At 36.4% G+C, this 10,011-nt stretch overlaps 1 long non-coding RNA gene across 1 annotated transcript; it reads left to right on the forward strand.

The window, feature by feature from the left end:
* Positions 1–7,658: 7,658 nt before the first annotated feature.
* LOC126213363 (uncharacterized) lies at positions 7,659–9,075 on the forward strand. Its single transcript, XR_007541145.1, has 3 exons — positions 7,659–8,163; positions 8,269–8,394; positions 8,491–9,075. It is a non-coding gene; the product is annotated as an uncharacterized LOC126213363 (long non-coding RNA).
* Positions 9,076–10,011: the final 936 nt, after the last annotated feature.

Consider the following 10,011-nt stretch of genomic DNA (forward strand, 5'->3'; position numbering starts at 1 on the left):
GTATACGCAAACGCGCTGCACACTTGTCGACTGATCGAGATCTGTGGTCGAATCGAGTTAGCGGGAAAAGCGTCTGCTTTGTTCTTCACTGTAATACTGACCGTGTATCTTGAGTGGTTGTGTTTTCGCTATCGAGCAAAATGTCTCAGGTGTATGAAAACATCTTTCGTGACGTTCTGAAAGATTTCAGTTTCGGAGGATGGCCTGATTTCAGGCTATTGTAATTCGTTGGAGGAGGTAATAATAATTTTATGTTAGAATTGGCTGGCAAAAATTTGCGCCTTAGAAAATAACTTTTTTTCTGCTGCCAGTTAAGATTTCATTTTAATATATTTTATATGTCGCTTTCCGCGATCTGATTCCAATTTTTAAGTGAGTTTTTTTATGTATTATGCAGTTTTTTCTTTGTTTTCGTTGTGAGGTGCTGCATTGTATTGTTACATTTCCTTTACTGTAACATATACACGTGGAATATTGTAATTAATGATCGGTGTTTAGGAAGTTAATGGCAACTTTGTTTCAAAATTCGCCGTTTGTGAGTTCGTCATCTATGTATTACAGTAAGAGAAACTGAACATTGCAGCAGCTCAAGTGCAAACGTCGTCTCGAGTAAATGGCATAATTTAGAAGACACACACATGAAAATGGGACTCAGGGCCTGGGAACAATCATGCAAAAGGAAAATAAAAGGCAGTATATTTGCAGCTAATGTCATTGCCAGAGCGTGGGCTCTGTATTTCACATAAATGTATCCTGCATTTTCCCAGGAATTTTACGTAGTTCTTTCTAATTGCACTATCAGCTCCAGTGCATAATTGCACAAATCCATTACTGCTGTTTTCTTTGTGCTGGCACTGAGCTGAATTTCTTTGAGGTACTGAATTCAGAGATTAGCTAGAAAACTGTCTGTGCAGGGATATGGAGCTCTGTAATTCAAATGACTGTAAGATCCTTAGTTTATCACCAAAGTTTCAGCAAGGTCAGTGACATCAACTATGAAACAACTTTTTTCATCAATAGCACTGTAATGAATGCCACTTTATGCAAATGTTGCAACATGACCACGTTTGGCCTCCCTACTGAATTCTGAGCAAAGGTGTATTGTTGATGGATGTTGAGTGAGAGCTTTTTGTCCAGGATACCATTGCTCAGTAATAACTGTCCGCTTAATTAATACATGTTACGATGTTTCAATTATTACCACTGCTTAGGTGGCTGCTTAAGTATATGTGTGGATAATGTTGGAACTCTATTGGGATTCCTGGATTATATTGGTAGACAGAGTCTGTCAGGATCTAAAATTTTCTCAGCACCACACTGAAATTTTGATGATAATGTAAGCTGTTTTAGTCTTTAGAAATACTCGTTGGTGAATATGGGTCCTCATAGGGTACAGAACGTTATGACACTTTGAAGCCCTCAAAGTTAAACTTCTCTTACAGGTGTTCTTTCACATCTACACACTTCTTATTGCCCTGCTAGATTTTATTTTAATTTCTTCTATTGATCTGGCTTTTACTGGAGATAATGATGATGGGAGTGAGTTATTAAGTCATTTATTTATTTTTCTTAGTTTTTCGTCTCACAACATAGGACTTGGGATGAGGCAAAATGTCTTCTGGAGATATTATCTCAGTTCTTCTACTGGATAGTGTTGACTTCTCAAGGAGGGGAAATGTTGAGGTCTGCATCTATAACCTTGTCAGGAATACCAATAGTAGAAATAGATGGCAAATTATTTTTAAGTTTGGAGTGTATCAGTCAAATAAGCCTTAAAAGTGCTGTATTATTTCTGTTGGTGATAAGGAGGAATTCTGGCTAACCAGCCCAGATCGTGATTGATTTTGCTCTATTTGTCATTAGATAATTTCCTGTATCATACAATAACTTAAGTAAGACTTCAAGACAAGAAGTCATAGCTTATGGCTTGTATGATGTGGCAGAGTATGCAAAATTATGCTGTTTTTTTTCATATGATGATTATGCAGAATCATAAGTTGTGGTCCTTGAGGGGAGTGTCTCATGTACGTAATGGAAGTTTCATGAATTCTGTGAGCAATTCGTCGTATCATGCTCTCTTTCCCAGGTCTCTGTCACAGATTTCAATCCCTTTGCAAATTAATGTGCCAAGATGCTTGCAGATTTTGTGATTAAGCTTAATGGATGTTGTATTGAAGTAATGTAGTCAGAGGTCTTTCTTCCACTTTTGTTAAGAGTTTGACAGCCGAAAACTGATATTTTTCAATTGTAGGAGAGAAATCATTTTGTAATTTTTACAAAAACTTTTTCATGGATGTAGTAACCAGTTTCAACTTTTGTACTGGATAGTTTTGATGGGTGATTGTCTTATTCTTAGTATATACAACCTGGAATTCATAGTATGCATAATTATAATGCTTAATAAAGCTTTTGTTGACATAAGGCAAGGCGTGCTTGAAATGAGGTTAACTGAAGCACTGATCAGTTAACCCCAAAACTAGGTCATTAAACTTCATGTGCACTTGGAAAATATTTTTCATCATCATAATCACAACTGAAAGAACATTTTATGATCACAGTTTTAACTCAAGTCAACAGTAACATAATTTGTGGTCAGTGAATAACAATGGAATAAAAGAAAAAGAGCAAACAAATGAACTCCCAATTTTGTTAACTCATCCATGATTAATAACATAACACTTACTTACCTTAGCTGTCAAAAACATCAGATGTGATGAAAGGCTGTGTACATTAAATAACTGAATTTTGTATAGCCTAAAATTTCCCTCTTCATTCATGTTTCCCAGTTAACCTTAAATGTAGTTACCCTCAGTTTATGCTACTGGTCACTTTATTCTCAGGTGGAAACACTTCTCGATCAGCTGAAAACTGTGGGGTTTTCATACTGCGTGAGAAGTAGTCGTTTTAAAGAGCCTTCTTCAGATGTTATGAAGAGTGAACTGCTGCATTAATTACTTTCTGTGGTTTACCATTTTAGTTCATATATGTATACTTGAAGGAAGAACTTAGTTTGCTGGAATTAGGGATAGTATATATAGGCTACTTTAAATGGACATTTCTTTCTAAGCTGCACTAACAATTGATGGAATTGACTGTTTTTGTTATTGTTAATAGTTGTTGTGATATGCAAGGCAGAATTGTATTAATTATTTTCCTCTGTGTTGACTTGTTTGTCATTTATCCATTTTCACAGCCATACACTCAGTAATTTTTACACACTTGCATTTGATAATAGGCTGATTAAAATTATTAGTTGGTTGACAATTCCTGTCGGAGCTGGTTTCCTCCAGAGTGCTGAATGCGTCAGGTCCAAACTATCTCTGTTCGCCATTTCCTGACTGCCACAACAGCTGATCAATCCACTTCCATTTTCTTGTCTGACTTCCTTTCTTGATGTGTTTGAACGCCATGCAATCATTTGCTGCCTTCAACAAGATTGGCCTTAAACAACATTTTCAGACAGTAGGCATAACTATGTATCCTTACAATATCTTTATGGTGCTAGAGCTAGCTTTCACATCGTAACATAATGTGAAAGGCTGATCTGGTTGAAGGTAGCACATGATCGTTGGGACCAAATAATCTTACATTAGTGTAATGTAGAGTGGTGGCATAGTGCAACGGATAAGAAACATTCCTGATCCATATAAAGTTGTGGATTTGAGTCTTGACAGATTTTCATATTTTTTATACCAAAATATTATCAAAATTACTTCATAATTTTTATTTAGTTAATAGGTTTGGATGCAGTTTTATTTCTAACACTCTGCTGTGTCATTTTCGACATTGTATTTACTTTTTAATTCCTTATATTTCTTTTTCATATTATTATTTCATTTGAAATCAGCTTGTCACCTATAACCTGTAACTGAATACAAACCAGGACTGCTCATTAGTTGGTAATTTGGCAGTCCATGCAGCTTGTGTGAGGACAGTTTCAGGTGCCATAATTAATGAAAGGAAGAAATTAGTTTGCTTTTAGCATTGAAATGCTGACAGCCATTTTCTAGGATATATTGCACATCATGTTATGGTTAGGTTATCAAATGAGTTTAAATTCTGGGCTATAAAATGTCGTATCTGCCACAGTTATGCCATTGGTCACTCCAAAACCAGTTGTCAGCAGAGCATGTCATATTCATGTTATTTCATAATGGCCACTTCCAACACTGCACAGAGTTACATGTATACGTCTCCCATCCTTTCATAATCCCAACCTGTGCTCTGCCTCTACTGAGCTAAACCTACTTTTTTTAACACGAAAATTAAATTGAACAGCACTTGCTGAGTGACCTGCTCTGTTTGTTGCCTATAATACAGCAGCAGCCGGTGTGCTAACACTTTAGCAACAAGTGACAGATGCCAACTAACAAATAATTTTAATGAATCTATACTGCTGTGTTCATGTTGAAATGGTTTCTATCGTTTTCGATAATTGTGGTGTTGATATGTAAAACAGTAGTCAGCTCATTGCACCTATTGACAGGCATGTTTAGCTTTATTGTCTTCCGAGTTAAGTTTATTTTTTGTAATTCCACATTTATAGTAATTACATTTTTCTACATAAGTGTTCTTCACATCTCCTTTGTTTACAAAGAATATTAATTCCACATTTATTGGAACCACAATAAAGCACTTCAGTTGCCCGAAATCAGTATGGTATCCTCATTGCACATGGCAGACAGTTCCATTTCTTTGCTAGATACAATAGGTGTGACATCCTGTAAAATTTTGCTCCAGTACTGTGTAAAGTAGATAGACAATCCGCTTCCATCAGTTCAGAACTTTGACAATACCTGTCAAATGAATGAAATGTTTTCTCACATTGTATTTAGTTAATTAACAATAACATATGTGAATTATTTAACAATAACAATGTTTTTTTGTCTGAGAGAAATATATTAACTGTTCCAGGTAAAACAAAGCATTTCTTCAAGCAAATGCAGGGACATGTCCCCATCCCCATTTTTGGTTGTGCATTTGCAGTGGAGAGTGTGTGGTCGAGGCACTGTGTTTTGGGGCCAAAATACTATAAAAGTAAAGAGTCTAGTGTACCTGAGCACTTGGTAATATCATGCTGTGTTAAGATATACTTACTTTCCATAAAACAAGTTCGTTACAGGGAAAGTTTATTAAATAAATTTTATAGTAGTTCTTTACCCTCTTTAGGAAGACCATGTGACTCCTCGTAAGAGATTGAGGATCATGGATACTAGAAAATCCAACTGCCCAGCAACTTTAAATATGAAGTGTATAAGGGTGTATCCCGATTACAGTATGCACTCAGCAACTGAACACAGGGATACCAAGGCAAAAGTAAGTATCCAGTTTGGGTTCTGCTTGGAGAAAATTTTACATGATCAGTTGACGGTATACTTTAAAATCTGTTGTTTTTAATGCTCTTAATTAAATAATTGATACATTTTTGTCTTACAGGTTCTTGCAAGTCTACAGAAAGATTTGGCATTGCCATGCCCGCCTAAGAGCTATCTACGTTATTATTTGACTGCTTCCCCAGCAAGTGCACACACACATGCTACTGAAAGTGTTGAAGCAAGTGGGTACATACATCCTTCACTTGTAAAGGAAATCAAAAACTTAGTACTCAGTGGCATGACATCTCTCAAAGTCATTAAGTTGGCTCTAGACAGATTTGTTGAAATCAATTTCACTGGGACACACATACCAGGTCAAATGAATACTACCTTTTACCCCACAGAGAAAACTATTTACACTCACATTTATCGGACCCTTTATGGTACAAATAAAGTATTGTTTGACGAGACTAGACTGCAGAATCAGGTTGATGAGTGGCACAAAGACTCGAGCAATCACATGATTTATTATAGACATTGTACGGGAGCCAATGGAGAAGTGAAACCATTACTTTTTTGCTATCAGAGCAGTTGGCAGAGAGATCTTTTGAAGAAGTATGGTGGTAGTTGTTTGTTAGATGCAACATACAAAACAACAACATATGATATTCCTTTATTTTTTATAGCTGTGAAGAGTAATGTGGGCTATTTGGTTGTTGGTTTTTTTTTTTTTTTTCATTCAGATTGAAAATGCAAGATCCATTCATGAAGCACTAGACATTTTCAAGGACTGGAACAAGGATTGGAATCCCCCTCTATTGGGTTACGGATTTCTCGGAGTCAGAGATAAATGCAATTGAGCAAGCATTCCCCCAGACAAAAGTTTACTTGTGCCTTTTCCATCGAAAACAGGCATGGGGAAGATGGTTGAAAAAAAAAAGGATAATCTACGTGTACCAAATGACATGAAGACATTTCTGGATATGTGGCAAGAAATTTCAGAATCACCAACAGGGAGAGAATTTAGAGATCGCATAGAAGAGTTGCGAACGCATGAGGTTTCTCGGAGAAACGAGCGTGCATGGCCATACTTTCAACAGCAATGGCTAACGGTATGTGAAAGATGGGTGAAAGCGTATGAGGACAAGGGCAGATTTCCAACTATTGACACTACAAATGGAGTTGAAGCCATGAACAAGATTGTAAAACATTTTTTCCTAAAACACAATTCAGACAGGACTTTAACTGGGGTTACTAAGGTTATAATAAACCAGTTTCTTCCAAGCCTAATTAGAAAGTACTGTCTGCAAAATTCTGCCATCAAAGCTTATAACAAAGATGTTCCACTGTTTTTGCATAAAAAAACAAACAAGTTTGTGAAACATGTCATGCAGCGATATGCATCAGCAAAAGTTGAGTTAACTGCAAGATCAGTGAGTAAGAGATCGGATGGTTCATTTTGTGTGGAGAGTGCAAAGTCCAAAAACTGTAATTATGTTGTAAACTTTGATATACCAGATTGCACATGTGAAGATTTTCGGAGATATAAATACCCATGCAAGCATTTCTGTGCAATCTTTATTTTTTACCCAGAGTGGGGTTTTGATAAAATGCCAGAAAGTTATAAGACTAGTCCATTAATCTGTCTTGATGAAATGTATGGGGTGGGCTTTAGAAGTGGCTCTTCAGTAATTTCATATGAAGGCAGTAGTAGTGACGAAGCTGTTGAGGAGGCAGTTCACAGCTGAGGAGGCTGTCGAGGTTGAGGAGGCTGTCGAGGCAGCAAATACAGATGGTGTTGTTCAAACCCAGAATATTCCTTTGCAGCAGTTTGAAGCAAGGGAGCTGTGTAAACAGATTTATAATCTCACATACAACTGCAGCAACAGCGAAACATTACAAAAAGTACTTGAGTCACTGAGCAACTGTGTGCAAGATTTGCAATTAGCAAATCCTGAAGTTGGTGGTCTCCCATTGGCAGTGCCATCAACTTCCAAACAATAGCGAAGAACGATGCCAAAAGCCTTACAAGATCTGTCTTAAACACATTATAACTTCCCATTTGAAGGGTAAGAAATGACGGTTTATTTGAATTTTAGATAGCTCTTTGTCTATGTAAAATACAAATAAGCTCCGTCATTTCTGATCCTCGAGATGGAATGCTGAGGTCTTTATGTTGGTCTCCGCTTTTAAACTTTGTTGCACATTTGAATTTCGAAGTAGCAGTAGATAAAATATTATAAAAAGGATAGTTGCTACATTTGTGTGTGTGTTTGTGAGTGAGCGAGTGTGAGCGCGCGCTTTTGAGAAGGCCCTTGTTGCCCGAAAGATAAGTCTGACAGTCTTTTTGTTGTGCCTTTCTGTGACTCAGCATCTTCACCATTTGGTGAGCAGCAACAACTATCCTTTTCATAATATTGTTACATTCCATCCTGGATTTTTCGTTGTTCATCAGAGAAAAGATTTTTCTGAGGAATTAAACTAGATGGTAGTGTAGAACTTGCAAACTTTTTAAAATATGAAGTAAAAGATTTTAACTTTAAATTAGGTTAATTCAAATATGGGACAATGTTGAGAATTGAAAAGGTGGAAAAAATAAATAAGATATATCTTAGTGGCATTGAGATGTCGTATGACTGATGGAGGAAAGATTTTGCATTTCTTTTTCCAAGTAAGAATGCACTTGCTCTCACTTGCTTCAGTACATGTCTAGTGATTCACATGAAACAGAGAAAAAGATAGACTGCCCTGTTAATGAACATGAGATTGCCCAGTATCACTCTGACAGAAGAGTATGGTGTTTCCTTGATATGGTATCTGGTCAGCAATGTCATTGGGACCAAATGAAGTAAGTATTGACTTTTTTTATTTGCTTTGGAAGCTTAATGTGTATCAGTTACCTACATATTGGATATCTACCACCTTGGTTCTAATGTTCTTAATAACTTTGCAGAGTTACTGCAGATACCACACAGAAGCAATTACTGTTACTGGAATACCAGTAATGTTTATTAAATTCAGTTGTAAAGCAGTTCTGGGCATTGCAGCTGGTGAGCAATGTCATTGGGCACCAAAAGAAGTGAGTACTAAATTTTGGAATTGTGCCTTGAAAACATGTGTATCAGTTGTCTTCATGTTGCATAACTCAATTACTTGTTGTTAATTTATTTGTTAGGTTCAGTTATGATGGATTTCTGGCCTTCAGTCCATGGGAAAATTCACACCAGATTGCATCAAGACTGTTATATTCCAAGGATATCTTGGAAGATTGATAGTATTCCTGAACGAAAACAATCCATATAGTATTTCACGTGTGTATCAAACTGCCATTTGTTGTGGCACATAAATGTTTGCAACTTGATTGTAATTTTTGAACAGTTTCTCAACAATCCAAGAATTTCTTGTAATGAGAAGTAGACATTGTTGCTTGGGTAAAGGAAATACAAATCACGGTCAATATAACTACCTTATTAACTTTCCACAGAGAAATATTTTTCACTACTGCTACTTAAAAATTCAAATGTGTGACAAAGTTTGCTTACAGAACTTGGCATAAAGATCTCCCTTATTTGTATTTTTTAGGTAGCTCTTATTGTTTGATCCTTCAAATAGAATGCTATGACCTCCATGTGATCTATTCCTTAGTAGTTAATTATCCATTAAGGCACAAATATATGAACATTACAATGAGAGGGGTCTTTATGCCAGGCCCTGTAAAAGTAATGGCATCTTACTTAATATTATTGTTGGGAATTTGATGGCACAGGGTTTGCTAACTGCAAATCTGGCACACAGTTGCTGAGTGATTCAAGTACTTTTCATAATGTTTCACTGTTGATACAGTTGTATGTGAGATTATAAACCTGTTTGAACAACACCTTCACTTCAAATTGCTGCAAAGAAATGGTTACGGTATCGGTGTGATGCTCTATATGTGTTTCCTCAACTGTGTCCTCATTGCTACTGTCTTCATGTGAAATTACTGCGGACACACTTCTGAAACCAAACCTGTACATCTTGTGAAGACAGATTAATGGGCTATTCCTGCAGCTTTCTGGTATTTTATCAAAACCCCACTCTGGATAGAAAATAAAGATTGCACAGAAATGCTTGCATGGGTATTTATATATCTCAAAATCTTCACATGCGCAGTTTGGTAGAGCAAAGCTTACAACATAATTAGTCTTTGAACATTGTACTCTCCATACAAAACATTGTCCAAGTTCACATTCACTAGTCTTGCAGTTAATTCAACTTTCCCTGGTGCATATCACTGCATGACATGTTTCACAAACTTGCTTTTTTTTTAAAAAAAAAAATGAAAAAACAGTGGAACATGTCTTATGATTTGATGGCAGAATTCTGCAGACAGTACTTTCTAATTAGGCTTGGAAGAAATTGATTTCTTATATCCCTAGTAGCCCCATTGAAGGTCCCATCTTTGTTCCATTTTAGGAAAAAAAATGTTTACAATCTTGTTCATGGCGTCAACTCCACTTGTAATGTCAATGGTATCAAAATTGCCCTTGTCCTCATAAGCTTCCACCCACTTTTCATGTATCAATAGCCACTGCTGTTAAACGTACGGTGATGCATATTCGTTTCTCTGAGAAGCCTCACTATCTCTTCTGTATGATCTGTAAATTCTCTGTTGGTGATTCTGAAATTTCTTGCCACATGCCCAGAAATCTCTTCA

The sequence above is a fragment of the Schistocerca nitens genome, chromosome 11 (genome assembly GCF_023898315.1).
Source record: "Schistocerca nitens isolate TAMUIC-IGC-003100 chromosome 11, iqSchNite1.1, whole genome shotgun sequence".
Classification (NCBI taxonomy): domain Eukaryota; kingdom Metazoa; phylum Arthropoda; class Insecta; order Orthoptera; family Acrididae; genus Schistocerca; species Schistocerca nitens.